The following is a 9,944-nucleotide window of genomic DNA, read 5'->3' on the forward strand; positions in this document are numbered from 1 at the left end:
TACCGCAGCAGCCTGGAGGCCTGGGCCATCCCCGGATGGGGGGAGTGGTTGGAGGTGTAGTGGGGTGGCAGCCGGCCTGGGAACACCGCCATGGAGGCCAGAGGGTAGCAACAAATTTAGGGACCACAACCGCCATGGAGGTCCGAGGTGGCAACAGGGTTGGGACTGCCGCCTCGGAAGCCAGGGGTTGGCAGTAGGATTGGTCACACCCCGCGGTCGAGGCCAAAGGGATAGCTGCAACCTTGGTGACTGGTGCAGCGCAGCAGTGGAGGTGAAACCTCACAGTACCTCCGGCAGCCTAAGATCAAACACATGGACGACATGGTGACGCCCTATGCTGGCCTGTAGGCTGGAGAAGGTAGAGAGAAAGAGGTGAGGGAGAAGGAGGCGAGAGAGAGGGAGCAGAGAGAGAGGGAGAGAGATATTGTGTTAATGGAACCAGCGCCGGTCATGCCGGTGATGGCCGAGGTGGTGCTCCAGGAGATGGGGAGGAGGGGATGGAGGAGAGGCTGAATAGCGAGCCCAGCAGCAGAGACCACCGGGCGGGGAGCAGCCGTCGGAGCCCCAGCAGAGAGACAGGGACAGAGACAGTAGGGACAGTAGGGACAGTCACAGGAAGCCAGGCTGGAGCGCCAGCACTCCAGTGAGGTGCTGATGATCCAGGCGCGCGGATGAGCTGCCCCAGAGGTTGGCGGAACGGCCGAGCGCAAAGAGAGGAAGCTGGAGAGGCAGACGTCCAGTGAGCAGGAGGCCACGGACACGAAGGCCGGAGGAAAGACCGCCACCGGACGGAGAGACAAGAGTCCAGTGAACACGACACAGCCAAGGAGCAGTCAGACAGACGTTCTACGTGAGTACTACATTTGGCCTTGGAGTGTTAAGTGCTGTTATGGTGGAAAATTACAAACTCTGTTATGCATATGCGCTGAATACGTCTTAAACCTGTATTTCCCACTGTCTATTTCTCTCATTTAAGAAGAAGATAGTGTTCTTCCACTCTTGTCTTTGTGTAACTTGGTCACGCGACCGAAGACAAAGGCCATATGAGAGTGACCACAGTTTGAGTCCATCCTGTTCTTTTGGTATCTTTCAAGGGCACAGCTGTGTGGAGATATGAAGAGAACAGAAGCTAGCTTGAGCAGCAGCAGCTAGATAGTAACAAAACTGGCATTATCTCGTGTTTGTAAACTATGTTCCACCAAGATCTCACACACCTGCTGAACTGCCACGAAGACAAAGAGGTTGTACTTTCTATAAAAGCGGAGAGCCAACTCTGTTCGTTGGGCTCTTAACTCTGCACTTTTGAGGGGATGGCTAACTTTTCCAGATTTGCAAATCTTATAATTACGTTGTTTGAAGACTCCTTTTGGTTCGAATTTCCACGACACTGTTTGCACAACGGTGTATCACCTTTTTATCTTGGTTGATTACAGGGAGAAAAGGTCAGGTGCCAGACCTTGTTTGACATAGTGAGCAGCTAAAAGAGAGAGAGGCAGCAACGGTGAGTCTTCTGTTCACCAGCTATGCCGCCTTTATTACACAGATAGAGTTATCTATACATAAATGCTATTAATGAGGGTGTTTAACGGCTACACGTTGTATTTACAGTCTAAGCTCTGCCCTCTCTCTTCTCTCCTCAGGCCCGAGGGGAGGTCTCTAAAGTGCCGAACGGCGTGCCAGAGAWGTCTTCCGGACGTCCAGACCGGCCGCGAGCACGGGACCGCCCTAAGCCCCGGCGGAGACCCAGGCCCAAGGACCACTCTGCAGGAGAGGCCACCACCCGGCGGTCACGCTCGGCGCCAGAGCCAGGGATGGCCCAGAGTGTGAGCCCCTCAGTCCCCCAGCCGCCCAGCCACACAGCCCACCACGAGGGCTTCCTCTTCCGCAAGCTGGACATCGAGACCATGAGGAAGAGCTCTAACAGGTGGGCATCCAGGTTCCTAACGGGGGAGGCTGACAAAACAACCAGGCATGATCTTATGAGCATGCTAAGCTAACAAAACAACTGACTTTACCTGCGAAATGTTCAATTGGTGCATGTCACTGGCATTAACATATGTTCCAGCATCTGATTGGTGCCTTAGGCCTCGGTCGACATATACTCCAGCATCCTATTGGAGCTTTAGCACTGGTCTGACATACTGTATGTTCAGACATTCCTATTGGAGCTTACGACCCGAGTTGACATATGTTCTTGTAACCTATTGAAAATAGAATTCTGGGTTGACATATGTTCTAGCATCCTATTTGAAAATAGCTATTTGCTTTAACATATGCTCTTCTAGCATTTTATTGAAACTTCAGATCTTTGTTTAGCTTCTGATCAGAAGTGTATCAGAATGAGAGTTCAACCAAGAGATAGCCACCAGCCATTCCACTGCTTGCAACATGCATGGTGCCTAACCAACACTGGCCCTGACGGAGAGCAGTCTGGTTGATGGATGTTGTTGCTGAGCCTTAGGTCGAACCTGGTGCTGGTTCTGGCCTGGCCCATAGCCAGTACGATATGCAGCCATAGCCAGGCTACCCGCACAGGTCCCTGCAGTGGCCACACATCACTCCGCTTCCTCCCGAGAGACGTTTCGTTCAGTCGGTCATGCTTGGTGGCCTACCATGGGTCTCTGGCCCCGGAGACTGAACCGTCCGCCTCTCGCTGCTGCACTGCCCCCTGGAGGCCATGGCTGACACGCAACGCAACAGACTCATCCCACAAATGAGTCCCACTGCTCACTCACCAATTGGATGAATGTTTCTGATGTACATGTAATGCTATGTACATGCCAAGGTAAAGGCTAGCTTTTTATGTGTTACACTCAATCGTCTTAAGAGGATAGATGAAAGTTCACGAATACCAATACTGTCATTTAACCAAAGTCTCTGTTTTTTTCTCTCTCCTGTTGCTCCTTGCTGCTGGCTGTTCTTCCTACCTCTCCACAAAGGTAAGCCACGTGTATGCACCTATGCACGCTACGGTCGGCGGTTCATTTGTTTGTTCGGCAGTTTGTTCTCCCTCGGCCCACTGCGGCCAGTCATCTTGAACGCCCCCAGGTGAGTGAGGTTAGGTGGCATTAAGCCTGTGGTTGGTTTTGGCTGAACGCGCCCCGTTTTCCCCCCCACTACAGCAGATCCTGGGTCAACCTGTACTGTGTGCTGAACAAAGGAGAGATAGGCTTCTATAAGGACGCTAAGAACACCACCACACCTTACAACAACGAGCACATGCTCAACCTCGGCCACTGCCACTGCGACGTCACCCTTGGATACAAGAAGAAGAAAAACGTCTTTACACTTAAGTTAGTACTTTGCCTTTTAGGTATACTGTCAATCAGGGTCATGTTGTTTGTCTTGTCTACCGTATAGATAGCCATTTTGTGTGTTACCCTCAACTTCTCTGTCCTTCTGTTTCAGAACGAAAGACGGAAGTGAATTTCTGTTCCATGCAAAGGATGAGGTAAAAGGCATTCAAAAGTTGACTGCTCTTTCATGGAAATACAGTCATATAATAACAATGGGATTCTGCAATGTTTGTCCGTGTGCCAAATAACTTTCTTTCTGTTTCTCACCCTCTCTCTTTCCCTTTCTTGTTCTTTATCATTCGTCCTGTTCCATGCTCTCTCTCATCTCCCTTTCTCTCTCCGAGTCACAGGACGATCTAAAGGCCTGGACCACCAACATCAACAAGAGCATCGCAGAGCATGAGGAGATTGCCAAATGGGGTCAGCCCCAGCCTACTACCTCATCCACGGACGAGGGCACGCGCCGCGACGGCAGCAAGGCCGATAACAAGTCAGAACGGGGAGAAAAGTCTGACCGGGGGGAAAGGCCGCAGAGAGCCGAGCGCTCTGAGAGGTCGGATAAGGGTGAGACCAAATCGGACACCAAGCGTTCAGAAAAGTCCAGCAAGAAGAAATGAGTTTGATGTTGTGCGGTGGGTGGGGGAAAGGGAGAGGGGTATAAAAGACTTCCAATCAAGACCCAACCCTTTCCTCTCATCTGTCTGCTTCAGTTCTGTTTAGTGTCGAAAAAGACAGGAAAATCACCCTGGTGAACTGACATGAGGGATTTGAAGCACGAATATCAGTGTACCCCTCCTCGTTGCCCTCTCTCTTCATCTCTGTTGCTCTAAGGGTGTCAGACCTGGTCACTAACACTTATTGCCTGGCTCGTTCCACCTCTGCCCTCTGGTGGTGATACCGGTGCACTGCAGAAAGCAGATGATCCTCCTAGTCAGGGCAGCAATGTGAGAGAGATGGACACTCATGTAACAAGAGGGTTGTCACTGGTAGTATGAAAAAGTAGCTCATAACGTTTTACGTTTATTTTTTGTAAGAGATGAGCTGTATCTGTATGCAACTCTTGTCTGTCTATTTATGTATTGTATGTCTAGAACATCCAATTGTATACTCCCAAACAAAAGAGAATGAAATATGCCTAAATGTTTTTCACAACTGGCCTCTTTTTGGAGAACAATTATTTTCTGTTTCCTTTTTTGTATTTCTGCTCGTTCACTCTGCCATCATTCTTTTCTGGACTCTCTTTTCTCACTTTGACTTTCTTCAGTACAAAACTGTAATATCATCAAACTCATCCAAATTGAATTTGTACAATTCAACATTGAGCCAGAGGAGAAAGCGAAGAGGCAGGTAACATCAGCCTTCACAAAGCTTGTTCTGGCTTTTGAATGGATGACCTGGAACCTTTACCCGGAGGCTGGCCCCCACGGCCATACTCAGCTATGCCTTCATCTGGGGCCCCCGAGAGGCCCCCAGGGACCCAGCAGCCATAGCCACCCAGCACCAGAGGGATAGGACTGGAAGCCATCTCGCAAGACCAAACCTCCCCCTTTCTTCTCAAAGACTATCAGATGGTGGTAATCGCATTCCACATACCCAGTCAACATTATTTTTGTCCATTCAGAAAATATCACAATGCTTTTTATAGACAGTCAAAGAGAAATTAAGTTGTGTGTGTCTGAGCATGTGTGTGCGGGTGTGTGTGTGTGTCTGTTCAGCTGCTCACCACTCCCAGGGTTTTCATAGCTCAGGTTTTTTCGTTCACATCTGCGTCCTCAGTTCTCCCTCAGTCTTCCAGGCACTGCCGTTCCACAGGCCAGGCTTCTAACAGCTCAACTAACCACAGGAGTTGATGAGGACACAGCAAGGATCTAAGTTCAGGGGCCACACAGAAGTGATATGGTGCCGATTGGTCACTCCAAGGCCTCAGGAGTGCAAGTCGATGTCAGATGGATGTAAACAAAAGCTTCTGGATGAATGAATCACATGCATGTCTTGCTTGGGATATAAATCTCTTGTTGAGAGGCTTTGCATAGCAGTCCGATCCTATGTTCCTCTCACAGTATGTAGCGATCAGCAACGATGTTCACTTTGTCCCTCTCCATGCATCATACAATACAATTATCTGTTTTGTCTTAGCACTGCAAAGCCATATTTGGTAACGGGAAGTCTCACATTATGGAAGCTAGTGGACAAATCCTTTGCCTGTTCCTTACATCAGAGATTTGTACAGAAGTGAGGAGTGACGGAGACGAGATAGTACAGTGCAAATATCATGAAATCTTTCCTGAGTAGCTTTTTCTACCTTGTTTTTTAAACACATTTTATGCATCTATATAGGCGTTGAATGCCAAACCAATGCAATCCACAACAAGGCAAGGATCAGCAGAACTTATTTTTGAATGAACATAACTATCACATGGAATGTGAAATACAGTACAATACATGACATAGGACACACTCAGATAGGGCACTGTGGACATCTGTGAGATTCTGTGGTGAATTTTGAGATTTGTATGACACACTACTGAGAGGCATACAGTACAATTAGCATAGTGTAGTGGGAGGATACTAGCAATAAACTGCTAGTCTGCCAAATTCTTGCATTCAGGAGTTTCACTGTGCAGTATTCACTACTATCTATTGTTTAGAGTAGACTTATCTTGCCTGGGCAGCTCATATGGAGGATGTCTCATTCCAAAAACAATATGCTCAATAAAAACGAGTTGGTTTCAAATTGATGTACGCAACTGTCTTAACACTAATTTGGATGTGTCCGAATGGTAACTTTGTTTGGAAATGTTGCTTACCATTGCATTCTCTGTGTACTGCTGTCACAGATATCCTATTTGTATACCATAGTCTCACTCTAAACAGATTGTATACAGTCAAAGTATTATGGTGGCTTAGGGAGGTTGCCAGGAACTTATTGTTGATGCGAAAAGAGAATTTATATGCAACTTTTCCTTTGCACTAAAACACTCCCCCATTGCACAGTGCTATTGCTTGAGGAGCAGTGGTGCTTAAGGGTCGGAGAGGGAAATGTGTTTATTTCATTACAGGAGAATGTTTGAATTATCTTCATGAATGAACATTAAGTACACTAGCCTGAAAAGTCTGAGAGTATCATGTTCAACCATGATATGAGATTTCACACTGCAGTTTTTCATGCTCGTCTTGCTTGCTACACTTTACTAACAGCTGGAATTCCAGCTACAATGCATGAAGTACGAGTTTCGAAAAGACATCACATCCTAAAACCAAACAGGCCTATACAATTATTCATGCTATCTGGATAAATTACCAGTAGTCATTTTCCAAATGTGGGCCAGCACGTCTGTTGTCATGGCCAAGGGCCCGATCCATGTTATCCTGTACTTTTCTGTTTCACAGAGGGCAATTTGAGCTTATAGACTTTCAAATGACAAACCAGCTGGATGTTGTTAATGACTAGAAAGCACAATTTTATAACCTACAGTTGATACACACAAGCATTAACATGTCATAGGGAGACTTGTGAGAGGAATCCCATTATTGATACAATGCTTCTGTATTAGCTGTGCACTCATGATGTTTCAGTTATGTTAGAACATCATTGCGTAACTGGGCATCTGTAATGTGTGATGTGCGTTAAGTCCTGGAGTGCTTCCTTCATGAAAGCATTCACACCGCAACTGTTACAAATCAATAGTCTAATGCCATTATAAACCAAAATCCGTATTTTCTAGAATACGTTATTTTTTTCATTTCAGGGAATAATGATTACGTTGCTGTTTTCATCCAGGATGTTCCATTGTTATTTGTTGACAAAGTCGATGCTCAACACCTACTGTTCATTTCCTGACCTTTGACCCTAGAGCACCACTGTTTTTAGGGAACTACTGAATGGATGTTTTGCAAAGTTCAACAGCTTGATGACCTGTACAAAATGTAATTGCTTAAAGTATTTTCTGTAAAGAAAGAATTACGTTTTTTTTCCTGTTCTGCTGTGAAAGGGAGATTTTTTTTGGGGGGGGGGTGTTCAACAAATTGAAATGAAATGGTTCATTGGTACAACATCAACAGAAAACATCACAATATCAGGACAAAGAAGTTGCATGAATTACATAGTCCCTATTATGATACTGCTCTGCATGTTTTGAAGTCTCATTCCGCCAACCACTGTACAATTATGGGGTGACACACTTGCTTACATGGAAAAGSTGAATGAATGAATAATAATGTATAAAACAGATCCAACTTAAAATCATTGACTGTGTACAGTCGTTTCTTTGAATTGATAAATACAAATTGTGATATTGAAAAAAACACTGTGTTGTTCATTTTGATTGCATGTGAAGTTCAATGCCAATGTCTTGTCAATTGGCTCTTCAAATATATGCAGGCCAAAAGGCCATGTTGGACCAATACTAATTCCAGTTACATTCACTCTTCTTTGCATAATTAAAAAATATGTCCAGTATTTCCTGTATTTGATACAACATGTTTTAGTATTAACACTGCTCATGCATAAAACCATACACGAATGTATCACTGCTACTACAGTTAGGGACAAAATAGCAGCGAGTTCTCATAACATTATTGAAGCTAACAACTACAGACCTTCAAACATCTTATCTGTTCACACAGTTGTACATGTATTGAATGAATAATGCTTTGATTAATTGTGATAATGGTTTACAGACATGCTGAACAATGTACCTAGCAACTTGGAGCCCCAACTTTCTGTTTCTACTTTCTGTCTGTTATGTCACTGTCACCTACACCCTGAGTAGATACACTATATGTACAAAAATATGTAGACARCCCTTCAAATTAGTGGATTCGGCAATTTCAGCCACACCCGTTGCTGACAGGTGTATACAATGAGCACACTGCCATGCAATCTCCATAGACAAACATTGGCAGTAGAATGGCCTTACTTAAGAGCTCAGTGACTTTCAACGTGGTACCGTCATAGGATACCACCTTTCCAACAAGGCAGGTTGTCAAATTGCTGCCCTGCCAACTGTAAGTGTTGTTATTGTGAAGTGCAAACATCTAGGAACAACAATGACTTAGCCGCAAAGTGGTAGGCCACACGAGCTCACAGAACGGGACCGCCGCATGCTGAASTGTGTAGCGTGTAAAAATCGTCTGTCCTCGGTTGCAACACTCACGACCAAGTTCCAAACTGCCTCTGGAAGCAACGTCAGCACAAGAACTGTTCGTCGGGAGCTTCAGGAAACAAGTTTCTATGGCTMTGCAGCTGCACACAAGCCTAAGATCACTATGCGCAATGCCAAGCGTCGGCTGGAGTGATGTAAAGCTCTCCGCAATTTGGACTCTGGAGCAGTGGAAACGCGTTCTCTGGAGTGATGCTTTACGCGCCACCATCTGGCAGTCCGACGGACAAATCTGGATTTGGTGGATGCCAGGAGAAAGCTACCTGCCCCAATGCATAGTGCCGACTGTAAAGTTTGTTGGAGGAGGAATAATGGTCCGGGGCTGTTTTTCATGGTTCTGGCAAGGCCCCTTAGTTCCAGTGAAGGGAAATCTTAACGCTACAGCATACAATGACATTCTAGATGATTCTAAAGCAAGGTCCATACAGAAATGGTTTGTCGAGATTGGTGTGGAAGAACTTGACTGGCCTGCACAGAGTCCTGACCTCAAACTGTTGATGATTCGTTACTAGAGAAATGAGACCAAGTCAAGAAGCTGGACAGGGTGGATCGGTATATAGTAAGACAGTTTATTCAAAGGTAAAAATATCTGGCAAAGCGTGCTGCACGGCCCCGTTCGTCTAGTTCTTAYGGAACTATCGGAAGAAGAGACCCGAAACATATTGTGCAGTTCAAGTTATACAGTAAATGACGTAGGTAGATTCTTGTAGTTCGTGCTCCTGACTGGTCGCTGTAAGTGGAGGCCCGTTCCCTCCACGCTGGTGTCCATGCCTCATAGGTTCCTAGGCACTGTTCTTTGTTCCTGGAAACCCAGCCTAAGCAAGGGTGTGTGTGTGTGTGTATGTGCGTGTGCGTGTGCGTGCCCCTATTCTGAAACTGTCCGCCGCCATTGTCGCACCCCCTATTACCAGCCTGTTCAACCTCTCCTTCGTATCATCTGAGATCCCCAAGGATTGGAAAGCTGCCGCGGTCATCCCCCTCTTCAAAGGGGGAGAACCCTGGACCCAAACTGTTACAGACCTATATCCATCCTGCCCTGCCTATCTAAGGTCTTCGAAAGCCAAGTCAACAAACAGATCACTGACCATCTCGAATCCCACCGTACCTTCTCCGCTGTGCAATCCGGTTTCCGAGCCGGTCACGGGTGCACCTCAGCCACGCTCAAGGTACTAAACGATATCATAACCGCCATCGATAAAAGACATTACTGTGCAGCCGTCTTCATCGACCTGGCCAAGGCTTTCGACTCTGTCAATCACCATATTCTTATCGGCAGACTCAGTAGCCTCGGTTTTTCTAATGACTGCCTTGCCTGGTTCACCAACTACTTTGCAAACAGAGTTCAGTGTGTCAAATCGGAGGGCATGTTGTCCGGTCCTCTGGCAGTCTCTGTGGGGGTACCACAGGGTTCAATTCTCGGGCGACTCTTTTCTCTGTATACATCAATGATGTTGCTCTTGCTGCGGGCGATTCCCTGATCCACCTC

The 9,944-nt window shown here is 46.4% G+C and overlaps 1 pseudogene; it reads left to right on the forward strand.

The window, feature by feature from the left end:
* Positions 1 to 7,542, forward strand: part of LOC111957207 (spectrin beta chain, non-erythrocytic 4-like) — a 50,908-nt pseudogene extending 43,366 nt beyond the window's left edge.
* Positions 7,543 to 9,944: the final 2,402 nt, after the last annotated feature.

Source organism: Salvelinus sp. IW2-2015, linkage group LG4p, assembly GCF_002910315.2.
Source record: "Salvelinus sp. IW2-2015 linkage group LG4p, ASM291031v2, whole genome shotgun sequence".
NCBI classification, from domain to species: Eukaryota; Metazoa; Chordata; class Actinopteri; order Salmoniformes; family Salmonidae; genus Salvelinus; species Salvelinus sp. IW2-2015.